Raw genomic sequence first — 12,229 nt, forward strand, 5'->3', positions numbered from 1 at the left:
GCCTTTAACAAGTTTACGTTCCTCACTTTGGAAAGCAAGAGGGAAGAAGACTTTCTGCATTTCAATTTTATGATTTATCCATTCTAATGAAGCAGTTACTGTATATTTTATTCCTCTTAGAAGCTGCATTGGCAGCACGGTTGAAAAGCAGGATAAAAATTTATGAGGGGGGGAGGGAGGGAGGGAGGGAGAGAGAGAGAAATGTAAATGATTTTCTCTTTCAGAAGAGGATGGATAATGTACAGGTAGTCCTTGACTTACAACCACAATTGAGCCCAAAATTTGTGTTGCTAAATGAGACACTTGTTAAGTGAGTTTTGCCCCTTTCTACGGCCTTTCTTGCCGCAGCTGTTAAGTAAAATCATTAAGTTAGCAACAGGGTTGTTAGGTGAATCTGGCTTCCCCATGGACTTTGCTTGTCAGAGGGTTGCAAAAGGGGATCACATGACCTTGGGACACAGCAACGGTCATAAATACAGACCAGTTGCCAAGCATCTGAATTTTGATCACACGATCATAGGGATGCTGTGAAGGTCGTAACTGAAAAATGGTCATAAGTCACTTTTTTTCAGTGCCATTTGAACGGTCACTAAATGAATTGTTGCAGGCCGAGGACTACCTGTATAGTTTTCTGACATTCTTTTTCCCTGCTCAGTGAGGCAGCCGTTGTGATTTTTCTAAAAGTATCCCTTTCGAGTTAGACACAACAAGTACAGAGGGTATTATTTATGCTCAAAGATATTTCCCTACTCCAGCTAGCACAGAACGAATGAAAGAATGAATGAAGTGGAAGGAGGGTTTTTTGGGTAAATCAAGATTATACAACAAACCTTGGATAAATGAACAGAATGATGAATGTTTCTGCCTGGATGGAAGGAAGTGATTCAAAATACCCGATGCTTTCAGCTTATATAATTGCATCAACTGCTTGAACATAACCTAATTCCTTATCTTATTAAAAGACTAAGTGCAATTCTATACTTCCGTATCCAAAAAAAGATTCCACTGGGTTTAGTGGAGCTTATTCTTGAATACAGGCAATCCTCGACTTATGACCAGAATTTCCATTGGTAGGCAAGGTGGTTGTTAAGTGAGCTGCCTCCAATTTTAGGATATTTTTGCCATGGTTATTAAGCGAATCACTACAGAGATTTATTTATTTATTTATTTATTTGTTTGTTTATTTGTTTATTTGTTTATTTATTTATTTATTTATTTATTTATTTATTTATTTATTTATTTATTTATTTATTTATTTATTTATTTAATTAAATTTCTATACCGCCCTTCTGAAGGACTCAGGGCGGTGAACAGCCACAAGATAAAACACATAAATACAAAAATTTAAAATAGATTAAAAACAAATTAAATAATTTGGCTGAATTTAAAATACCCCATAGTTTAAAACAAATTAAAATTTACATTTAAAAAGGGGAGAAGATTTAGGCCAGGCCAGCTTGATGAAATAAAAAAGTCTTAAGCGCGCGACGGAAGGTGCGCAGATCTGGGATCCTCCGTATCTCCGGGGGGAGCTCGTTCCAGATCGTAGGTGCCCCCACAGAGAAGGCTGTTCCCCTAGGGGCCGCCAGTTGACATTGTTTGGCCGATGGCACCCGGAGGAGCCCCTCTCTATGGGAGCGTACTGGCCAGTGGGAGGCTATTGGTGGTAGCAGGCGGTCCCGTAGATAACCAGGTCCTAAGCCATGGAGCGCTTTAAAGGTGATAACCAAAACCTTGAAGCGCACTCGGAAGGCCACTGGTAACCAGTGCAGCTTGCGCAGGAGAGGTGTTACATGGGAACTCCACGTCGCTCCCATAACTACCTGCGCGGCCGCACTCTGCGCCAGTTGGAGTCTCCGAGTGCACCTCAAGGGGAGCCCCATGTAGAGAGTGTTACAATAGTCCAGACAAGAGGTGACGAGGGCATGAGTGACTGTGTGTAGAGAGTCCCGATCTAGAAAGGGACGCAACTGGTGAATCAGGCGAACCTGATGAAAAATCTTCCTGGTCACGGCTGTCAAATGCTCTTCTAAAGACAGCCATGAATCCAGGAGGACGCCCAAGTTGCGAGCCCCTTCCGTGGAGGCCAATGATTCGCCCCCAATAGTCAGCAATGGTACCAGCTGACTATATTGGGACGTCGGAAACCACAACCACTCAGTCTTGGATGGGTTGAGCCTGAGCCTGTTTCTCCCCATCCAGATCTGTACGGCCTCCAGGCACCGGGACATCACTTCAAGGGCATCGTTGGGGTGGTCCGGGGTGGAGATGTACAGCTGGGTGTTGTCAGTGTACTGATGGTACTTCACCCTGAAACCATGGATGATCTCACCCAGTGGCTTTACATAAATGTTGAACAGTAGGGGCGAGAGGACCGATCCCTGCGGCACCCCACATATGAGGGGCCTCGGGGTCGACCTCTGCCCCCCCGTCAACACAGACTGCGACCGGTTGGAGAGAAAGGAGGAGAACCACCGTAGCACGGTGCCTCCCACCCCCAACTCTTCCAACCAGTGCAGCATGATACCATGGTCGATGGTATCAAAAGCCGCTGAGAGATCTAACAGGACCAGGACAGAGGAGCAACCCCTGTCCCGAGCCCTCCAGAGATCATCAACCAACGCGACCAATGCCGTTTCCGTGCTGTACCCAGGCCTGAAACCCGACTGGAACGGATCCAGATACGACGTTCATCCAGGTACTGGGGAAGCTGTCGCGCAACCACACTCTCAACAACCTTCGCGACAAAGCAAAGGTTGGAGACTGGATGATAATTAGCCAATACTGCTGGATCCAGGGAGGGCTTCTTGAGGAGAGGCCTCACCACCGCCTCCTTCAAGGCGGTGGGGAAGGCACCCTCACCCAATGAAGCATTTATAATCCCCTGGAGCCAGCCTTGCGTCACCTCCTGGGAAGCCAGCACTAACCAGGAGGGACACGGATCCAACAAACATGTGGTCGCGTTCAATCTACCCAGAATCTGTCCATGTCATCAGGAGTCACAGGATCAAACTCATCCCAGATAACGTTCTCAAGACCTGCCTCCGTCACCCTCGCTGGACCTACCCAGTCGGAGTCCAGACCTTCCCGAATCTGAGTGATTTTGTCATGCAGATATTGAACAAAATCCTCGGCTCTTCCCTCCAAGGGGTCCTCCCACGCTTTGTGGTGGAGCAGGGAGTGGATCACCCTAAACAGGGCGGCCAGGCAATTATCTGATGATGCAATAAGAGCAGCAAAATGGGTACATTTTGCTGCTTTTATCGCCACTAGGTAATTCTTAATATGAGATCTTACCAGTGTCCGGTCCGATTCAGAAAGACTAGCCCTCCAACTACTCTCTAGGCGTCTTTTCTGGCGCTTCATCTCCCTCAGCTCCTCGGTGAACCAAGGAGCCAGGTGAGATCGGCGCCGGGTCAGAGGCCACAAAGGCACGACTCGATCCAGAGCTCCAGTGGCTGCCCTGTCCCAGGTGGCCACTAGGTCTCCAGTCGAGGTGTGAGCAAGATCCTCGGGAATTGGCCCAAGCTCCATCTGGAACCTATCAGGTTCCATCAGGCGCCTGGGGCGGTACCATCTTATCAGTTCCACCTCCCTGTGGCGGGGTACCGCGGTTCGAAGGTCAAGGCGAAGGAGAGAGTGATCCGACCATGACAAGGGCTCGATGACTATGTCCCCTATCTCAAGATCACTCAACCACTGTCCAGAGACAAAAACTAAGTCCAGTGTGTTTCCCCCCTTGTGCGTAGGGCCCTGAATTAGCTGGGTCAGGTCCATGGCCGTCATGGAAGCCATGAACTCCCGAGCCACCTCAGACGCCTCACCCACGGACGGCAGGTTAAAATCCCCCATGATCATAAGTCTGGGAGTATCAACCGCCACCGTGGCGATAACGTTGAGTAGCTCGGGTAGGGCTGCAGCCACGTGGCAGGGAGCCAGGTACATGATCAGCAAACCCATCTGAATGCCATGGCCCCACTTCACAAGGAGGGACTCACAACCGGTCGTCTGAGGAACAGTGGTCTCCCTCGGCCTAAGGCCTTCTCTAATAATAACCGCTACTCCCTCGCCCCTCCCCTGTGGCCTCGGCTGATGGAATGCGTGGAAGCCTGGTGGGCACATTTCTACCAGAGGGACCCCTCCCTCCGGGCCCAGGTTAAGCGAGTCATGGGGTTGTTAAGCAAAATATAAAAGCTTCCCATTGACTTTCTTGGTCAGAAGTCAGCTGGGCGGGTTTCAAATTCTGCAGGTTCGAATCTCACCAGGCTCAAGGTTGACTCAGCCTTCCATCCTTTCTAAGGTGGGTAAAATGAGGACCCAGATTGTGGGGGCAATAAGCTGACTTTGTATAAATATACAAAAGTATGAAGGCTATTGCTTAGCGCACTGTAAGCCGCCCTGAGTCTCCGGAGAAGGGCAGCATATAAATCAAATTTTTTTTTAAAAAAAATGGGGATCACATGACCCCAGGATGCTGCACCCATTATTTGCAATACCTGTCAGTTGCCAAGGGTCCAAATGTTGATTACATTTGGGGGATGCTGCAATGGTCATAAGTATGAGGACTGGTCATGAGTCACTTTTTTCAGTCTTGTTATAACTTCAAACGATTGCTATGTAAGTTGAAGATACGTGTATTTAGCCAAATTGGAGACCAAAACATCAAAATTGCCAGCGCATTGCTACCAGCTGTTCCTGAGCCTTAAAGTTCCCCAGTTGGTATCAGCGGCAAAGCTGTGTCTGGAACATACAAACAATGAGCAGAATTAAGGGGGGGAAAGTATACATGTGGTTCACTTATTTTGGATTTCAATACAGACTGGGTGGCCATTTCCCACAAAATGATGTTCCTAGTTTTCTGCCAAGGGTTCTTAATTTCAGCAGACTCAGAAAGGGATGTGGGAAAAATATTTTCTTCCTTGCTGATGTTTTCAAACAAATGAGCTCTTGGGAGAATCTGATGCATTACGGAATTCCGAGTCAAACCTTTGTTCTAAACTATCTTTTTTCCTTCCTTAAAGCTCATGGAATTTAAGTGATTTTTCTCCATAGCTCTCTAGGGTTATATGTGTTGTTATACGGTGCCTTCTGGCAGAATTTCAGTGTTTCACGTGCTTTATTTCTCCACTATCTGCAAACATTTTCGCCTGTTTCAATATTCAGGAAAAAGCCTTGGAAAGGAGCAGAGGGAGAAAGATTTTCAAAGTAAAAAAGAAACAAGCTTAACACAGGTAGTCCTCAATTTACAACAGTTCATTTAGTGACTGTTCAAAATTACAAGGGCCACTGAAAAAAGTGACTTATGACCATTTTTCACACTTATAACAGTTGCAGCATCCCCTTGGTCATGTGATCAAAATTCGGATCCTTGGCAACTGGTTCATATTTATGACAGTTGCTGTCTCACATAGCAGCATAAATTTTGGGCTCAGTTGTGATCATAAGTCGAGGACTACATGTAAATACCGCAACATTCGATGTTTAAAAAAAATGTATTGGTTTTCATCTGCTGCTACTTTGAAATCCTTCTCCTTGTATAATTGTGGGCTGTTTAGTCCTTCAATAAGCAGATAACCAAGGAACGTATAATGAGTTGGATGCTATTGTGCAGTCAAAAGCACTAGCAATAGCACTTAGACTTATATACTGCTTTACAGCCCTCTCTAAGTGATTTACAGAGTCAGCATATTGACCCCAACTGTCTGGGTCCTCATTTTACCCACCTCAGAAGGATGGAAGACTGATTCCACCTTGAGCCGGTCAGAATTGAACTGCTGGCAGTGAGCTGAGTAAGCCTGCAATACTGCATTCTCACCACTGCACCACCCTGGCTCTTGATCAATGCCACCATTGAAGATAAAGGAGCATATCCCAAAGGGCAATGCAGATAGTCCTTGAGTTACAGCCATAATTGGGTCCAGAATTGCTAAGCTAAGTGAGTTGCGCCTAATCTTATGACCTTTTTGCCACAACGATTAAGCAGATCCCTGCAGTTTCAAGTAAATTGTTGTTGGTGAGCAAATTCTGCTTCCCCTATTGACTTTCATTGTCAGATGTTGGCTGGGAAGGTCACAAGTGGCAATCATGTGACCCCAGGATGCTGCAACCATCATAAATACATGCCAGTTACCAAACACCTGAATTCTGATCACATGACCTTGGGGATACCCTGATGGTAGTAAGTGCCAAGACCAGTGGGAGGTAATTTTTTTCAGTGTCGTTGTAACGTTGAATGATCCCTAAATGTGTTAAGTCAAGGACTACCTGTACTTCCAGACCAGGGGTGAAATCCAGCAGGTTCTGACAGGTTCTGGAGAACCGGTAGTGGAAATTTTGAGTAGTTTGGAGAACCAGAAAATACCACCTCTGGCTGGTCCCAGAGTGGGGTGGGAATGGAGATTTTGTAGTATCCTTCCCCTGCCACGCCCACCAAGCCATACCATGGCCACCAAGCCACGCCCACAGAACCGATAGTAAAAAAATTTGAATTTCACCACTGCTCCAGACCAAATGAACCTTCCACTGCAAATCAGTCAGAAGGAAGGGAAGTAGGTAGGCGGAGAAGTGGGTATAATGGTATGCTTTTCCGTAGCTTTCTTGGCAATCCCAAAGGTGCTTTTCCGAAAGACAACCGGACTTTCTTTTTTTTTTCCCCTTAAAAACATTTCACTTCTCCAAGAAACTTCTTCAGTTCAGAAGCGAAACGTTTCCAAGGAAATACAAGCCAAGGAAGTCCAGTTGCCTCTTGGAAAAGCACTTCTGAGATGGCCATTATTATTATTATATTATTATTAATTAAATTTGTATACCGCCCTACTCCCGAAGGACTCAGGGCCGTGAACAGCCATAAAATAAAACATATAGATACAAAATTTAAAATAGAAATAAAACAAATTAAATAAATTTGGCTGAACCATTTTAAGACCCCAATAATTTAAAACCAAATTGAAAATTCCCATTTAAAAAGAGGAAAATTTAGGTCAGACCAGCTTGATGAAATAGGAACGTCTTAAGCACACGACGGAAGATACGCAGATCCGGGATCCTCCGTATCTCCGGGGGGAGCTCGTTCCAGATAGTAGGTGCCCCCACAGAGAAGGCTCTCCCCCTGGGGGCCGCCAGTCGACATTGTTTGGGCGTCGGCACCCGGAGGAGCCCCTCTCTATGGGAGCGTACTGGCCAGTGGGAGGCTATTGGTGGTAGCAGGTGGTCCTGTAGCAGGCCATGACCTGGATGAAGGAGAATCTCCATGGGCAGCTTTCCCAGCAGCGTTCATGAGCACTGCCATTTTTTCCCCCAATAAAACCCTGATTTGTTCCTTGAATTAAAACCACAGGGATGTATTAACCTTACTGATATCTAGGCCTGAGCAAAAAAAGTCAGTAAAGGTACTTTGAAAAGCATCTCAACAGAAATGAAGCGTCTTTCCCTGACCCTGGCTGAGTCTCCAAATATGTGCCTAGACAGCCCCGCTTGCTTCACAAGGGAAGGGCATGTAGATGTGCAAACAGCTGGGGACAGCTGGGGACAGCTTTCAAGGCAGCCATGCAACCCTGGCCAAGATCGTGTCTGCTTTAATATGTTGAAGAGAAATGCTTTGTCAGCGCTCACACACTTTTGCAAGCACCTCTTTCATATTAGGCATTGCATAGCCTAATATCTAATACTTTCCCCCAAAGTATTGTTTTCATGAAACAATACTTGCTCTACGGTAACAATACTTGCTCTACAGAAACGACTGGCTTTACAGTAGTACAAGGTTTAAAAAAAAAAAAAAGAATTAAAATGATCATGAGGATCTTTCTGAAAAAAATGTTTGTTTTTTTTTCAAGTCAAAGGGCAGAGGCCTTTCTGAAGAGTAGGCAGGAAGAGAAAATCAATAGAAATGTTCTCTTAGAAATTGTGGGAAAGGGGTTCGTTGCAGGGGTTGTATTCACTTACCTTCGCTACCGCTTCACAAATAGGAGCATGCAGAGCGTAAAAAACAGGACGTGATGACATCTGGGTGGGTGGGTGGGTGGAGCTTCCTGCAGCCGCCGCTACCTATTTGCCCGAACCGGATAGAACCAGCTGAATAGCACCACTGGTTTGTTGAGAGTATAACTCAATGAAATGAACTGCTGGTCAATTTGGATCTGAAAACAGGGAGCTCCTTCTGTGTATAAGGTGGAATTCGCTGATGGGATTCACAGCTACAAGATAATTAGTTTAGATAGTGTTAAAAGGGAATTAGGTAAAGCCATGAAAAAGAGCCCTGAGATGTGGACGGCTAATAGCTAAATGAAAGCCAAAGTTCAGTAGAGGTAGCCAATTAGTTGCTGAGGGGCAAACAGACAATGATCATAGTTGCCAAATGTTTTGCTGATCTCTTGTGATCTCTCGCAAGCGTCTGGAGAAACAGTCCAGGAATCAAGCTCCAGGGACTCCTCGACTTCCAATCACAATTGAGTCCAAAATGTTTGTGGCTAAGTGAGACATTTTACAACCTTTCTTGCCACAGTTGTTAAGTGAATCACTGCAGTTGTTAAGTTAGTAACATGGTTGTTAAATGAATCTGGTTTTCCCATTGACTTTGCTTGTCAGAAGATCACAAAAGCGGATCACATGACCCCAGGATACTGCAACCGTCATAAGTGTGAGTCAGTTGTTAAGCATCTGAATTTTGATCACGTGATGCTGCAACAGTCGTAAATGTGAAAAATGGTCATAAGTCACTTTTTTTAGTGCCGTTGTAACTTCAAATGGTCACTAAATGAACTGTTGTAAATCAAGGATTACCTGTACTTGAATATTGAGCTAATCCTACAGGGATCTTTTGAGATTCCTATATTTACAGTGGTAACATCTCTGCAGTCTCACGTCTAAATATTCTTCCAACATTCTTTTAATGCCATTTTAATCCCGATCCAGTTAAAGTTAATTGGGATAAATTTCATCAAAGTGATGAAACTTAGCTTTACTTTCAAGAAAATTGTTCGGTTGAAGTGGAATATGTCTTCAAAATAAATGTTTGATAGAGTGGGTTTGATAGAAAAGAGCTCTCCCTTCCTTCTCCCCCACAAAAAAAATTCTATATTTTTCTTTGTTGATGCCATATTCTTGTTTTTCAAAGTTTGCAGTCATTCAGCTTTACTTTGATGTGATGCTGTGCAAGTAAGGTCATTTTGACACACAGGTCAAGGGTACATCTTGTTTCACAAACCTGACAGCTCTTTCAAAGTCTTTCTATAGGTTTTTAGTAGACTAATCTGATTGCCAGTGAGTCAGAAGAAAGATTAAAAAGTTCCATAGATACTGTGAGATTGTTTTGGTTTTTTTCCAAAATTCCTTTGGACTCAGTTTCATGTCACCAGTTGTAAAGACTGCTGAAGGACTTCTCGAGATGTCTGCATGAACAGCCTGCATCTTCCAAGGTAGTGGCTGACAGACAGTAGATTTTGGAATGAGAAGGGAATACAGGTAGCCCTCGACTTACAATTCATTTGGTGACTGTTCAAAGTTACAATGGCTTGGAAAAATGTGATTTATGACTGTTTTTTACAGTTACGACCTTTGCGGCATCCCCATGGTCACGTGATCAAAATTCAGATGCTTGGCAACAGGTTCATATCTATGACTGTTGCTGTATCCGAAGATCACGTGATCCTCTTTTGTGACCTTCTGATGAGCAAAGTCAATGGGGAAGCCAGATTCACTTAACAACTGCAATTGCAATGATTCGATTAACAACTGTGGCAAGAAAGGTCATAAAATGCAACTAAACTCACCTAACAAACTTACTTAACTCACTTAACAACAGGATTTTTGGATTCAGTTGTGGTCATAAGTCAAGGGCTACTTATATAAGTATACTCATATTTAATATTTTTCAAATAATAGCTATTCAAACTACCAAAATAAACTTGGCACTTTCTGTCACGGAAGATACCTTATTCCTTCCACCGCAGGTATCCATGGAGAGAATAAAAGGTGACATTGTGATTACAACCACCCAATGTAAGAAAACCAACCTGTTTTTTCAGATGGGGCTTCCCTCCTGCAGTCACAGCCCCCATCTTTTCATGACAAGGATGCAGAAGATGAGAAATGAGCAGAACCCTGACAAAGAAATAGATGGAGCTGAGGACAAAAATCAACTGACATTTCACATGCATTTCACGAGGAAGGAAAATAAAATTGCAATTGATTTTTCTCCAAAATGGCAGGGAAATCTGCAGCCTACCAGCACTGCTATGTATCTGTTATGCAGGCATTCAATCCAACAGGTGGAGGGAAGTCACTGTCAGGAAGGGCTCATTGATTTAAAACTGTTATGGGACAGGGGAACGATGTCAGCACTTCAAGCTGCATTTACTCTAGTGCTGACATAAGAAGGAGAAGCGGAGGCGTCTAGAAAGGGACGTTTGACTTTTCACCTACTTATTTTCCCTGGAGATAATATCCCCTAGGAGATGGGATGGGAGGGGGGAAATTCCTTTGATCTGGAGCAGTAGATTAGGGGTAGAGTGACTAGGAAAATGGCCAATGAGTGCAGGGGAGTGGGGAACGGAAAGGGAGGGTTTTGGGTCTGGAAGTCAGTGTTGGCTGCGATGGAGTCAGAGTTAGAATGTCGTGCTTAATAAATGGGAGTTTTTCTTCAAAGACTTTGTTTGAAATGCAATTTATTTGAGAAATCTGACAAACGAAACACAGCATGATATACAAAGAAAGTCACTGTGTTATAAGTGATAGGAAAAGGATTAGTACAACCCTTTATTTGGTTGTCTCAGTGTTGTACCTTTGAGACATGTTGAACCAAGAATTCCAGAGGTTTGAAAATAAAAGACTAGGTAATATTTTTTGTCTTTCCAAATTTGATTTATTATGTTGAGAACATAGAAATTTATTTTATTATTATTATTTATTAATTCAATTTGTATGCCGCCCCTCTCCGAAGACTCAGAGCAGCTGTGGCAGTATTGATGTGGCAGTATGACTTTTTCCATTATTTCCACATTAAATCCTGCTGCTAAAATGTTTTTAAAACTTTACAGTTATACCCCACAGAGGCTTGCTTTAATTTTTCAGGCGTGGTTGTTAGATAATATTCCATTAATAGTAATAATAACACTGGAGCCAAAATCTGTATTCCTGAACACCAGGTTGATCATATAAATCCCACTGTTAGAAAAGAGCGGCTAATTCACACGTATCTCAATCAAGAACAATACAGCAATTGTTTTGTTCAACAATTACACAATGGAATTGCCCACAATGAAAAAATTGCATATAGATAATTTAGGACACATTTTTTTCCAACATAAACATTTTTTAAAAAATTAAATGTAATTATTGTGGGTTCAGTCCAGGTACAATAAGAAATCAATGATACCTGAACTTGCATTATTCCAACTGGCTGTAAGGAATCTACTTTAAGTATAAAATAGTCTGAATCTAATTATTGGATTACTATAATCATCATTCATCTTCTAGTCTACATTTTTGTTAAAAATTGGGTAGAAAGTAAATCTTGATAATAAATGATTAACAAGAGTAAATAAATGTTGTCCCTGACAACAGAATCTCAAGCTGCAGTTACTGTAAATATTGGATGATAGATACACAGTCCCCCTTGTTCCTTCAGCGTACTAAAAAATATTTTTCTTCCCACTACAACATTTTATTGCTGTAATAGTTTACTTAAAAGAAAACTTTTTAAAAAGTTTGCTATGAAATTAGTTGAAACTCTGAAAACTCAAAGAACTGCATCTCTGTTAAGTCAAAGTTTCCCTTCTCATAAACCTAGGGCATAAACCTTTTTTAAAAACCTTATAAAAGATAACTTATAACATTTTTGTGCAAAAGAAGTAACTTCCGAATAAGCGAGGAACAAGTCAGGAAGATGCTGGAGAGAGGATAAATCTAGTCTTGGGCAAATTTGCATGCATTTCTGAAAATGAGAAATAAAAAGTACATAGAAATCCATCCTTGCATGCGGCTGATAAATATACATTTATCGGGAAAGATATACAGTATTTTGAATTGTTACTTTAGTTGAATTTTCAAAGTGTAATTTATAGAGTACCGGTAGTTCTAAAACTGTTCTAAATGGATAAAGAATAAAAATCAGGGGAAAAAAATCAATTTTGGTGGGAAGATAGAATAAGAGGAAATCCTAGCTTTGCTTACATAAAACATGGGTCTTCCTTCACATTTTGCATTAGCTGACTGCCCCTCACCTCAGCCTTCA

Source organism: Pantherophis guttatus, chromosome 12, assembly GCF_059756535.1.
Source record: "Pantherophis guttatus breed Tessera chromosome 12, ASM5975653v1, whole genome shotgun sequence".
NCBI classification, from domain to species: domain Eukaryota; kingdom Metazoa; phylum Chordata; class Lepidosauria; order Squamata; family Colubridae; genus Pantherophis; species Pantherophis guttatus.